This window comes from Octopus bimaculoides, chromosome 13, assembly GCF_001194135.2.
Source record: "Octopus bimaculoides isolate UCB-OBI-ISO-001 chromosome 13, ASM119413v2, whole genome shotgun sequence".
NCBI lineage: Eukaryota > Metazoa > Mollusca > Cephalopoda > Octopoda > Octopodidae > Octopus > Octopus bimaculoides.
Window position 1 is genome coordinate 32945775 of NC_068993.1, and position 1777 is coordinate 32947551.

A 1777-nucleotide genomic window follows, 5' to 3' on the forward strand; every position below is an offset into this window, starting at 1 on the left:
CTTTTTGACTTGCGGACCCCTTTATATTTCAGGCTTTACCTTAGGGACCCCCTTATAAACGCTTATGAAATTTATACATAAATATTTGCTTAAAATAACATATATTTTTACATTTATTTATTTAACAGTATTTAACAAATAGGTTTATTGTCAATTAAAAGATTTCGATTAAAAAACATATATAAAATCAAATTGCCCATGAAAAGTATTTGCTGTCCACGGGCCCCCTGTCTTGTCCTTGCGGACCCCCTGTGGTCCGCGGACCACAGTTTGAAAACCCCTGCTCTAGCACAATATAATTGAGAAGAAAATTTACATCAGTTTATGCAAAGGCAATTTTAAAAGCTGCCATGTAAACCACGTTCTTTCTGATACACTGATAAAAATAAAGCCACTAAGTTGGCTAGCCATGTATGGGATCTGAAGATCAACTGCACACTATATACAATAAGTGGAGAATCATAGAGAAATCTATGCCATGTTGTGGTGAAATCCTGACATCCCTGTCCTAAACCATATAAAGGTGCATGCACACTGTCAGTGAGGGGACAGTGTAGTGTGCACAGGTACTCTGTGAAGACAGTCATAGAAGAGATATTGTTTGTTACATGTTGTTTCTGATTTATATTTGTATTGTTATAACCTTGTTATAAGTCCAAGTTATAAAGTGGCATATACAGTGAGTTCAAAGAAGGACATAACAGTATCAATGAGACATAACACTAGTGACGAGATAATTGAAGTTCACGGTGGATGTTCTTAGTATGGAAAACCAATTAGCTTCTGTGGTTCAGTTGCAATGGTAACTACAACAACAACAAGAGCAGCAGCAACAATTGCAATGACAACTACAGCAGCAACAACAGAAACAGCAAGAACAGGTACAACAGCAACTACAACAAAACTAACAGTTGTTGCAATTATTGTTGCAGTCGGAAAGCATTTCAGGTTCATTTTTGGCAGATGCAGTTGCTAATTCAAGTGAGGTAACATTTCATGGGAAAACTTTGAAGGCTAAATTTTTTGTATCAAAAAATACAATGAACCTTTTTGGTACAGACTGGATAGAATTGTTTAATTTATGCAATAATGTAAACAGTTATAATACCAGTTCAAATAAGGTGTTGGAAAATTTTTAAAAGAAATTAAAAAAGATTTTTCCTGATGTTTTTTTCAGAAGAATTAGGTAGATGCGCAAAATCAAAATTAGGTAGATGCACCAAATTTAAAATGCTTAAAACATGCCATAAGTCACAAGAGTATCACAATGATTCTATCAGGAATTGATAACTCATGGAAGGATCTCTATACAACTTCTAGGCTCTCTCCTTATCCACCATTTATTCCCTCTGCTTTTCTTCAGTTTATTGTCTCCTACTTTAAAAGACATTCCAGGCATCATTCCAACCATCTCATTACAGGAGGGCTACAATTATTGGATCAGTAAATCTAATATAAATCTAATTTGAATTCAGTTTAGAAAAATCATTTATTGATACATAATTTCTTTCAAATTTTGTGGACAACACAAGAATGGACTGGAGAGTTCATCAGCTGACTATGAAGGAGTGATGCCAGAGCTGTAAAATCTTACATGCATTAATTTCAATTTTCCTTATTAATAGCTGCATTGTTTCTTTTCATGTAAACTGACATCTGACTGTTCAAAGAACTCTTCAAAGGTAACTAGTAGCAACTTCTCTGAAAAATAGACAAAATTTGACATTGTGGTGTTATCAAGTACCTGCAGAAAAATGGTTTAGCCCCTAAGGACATT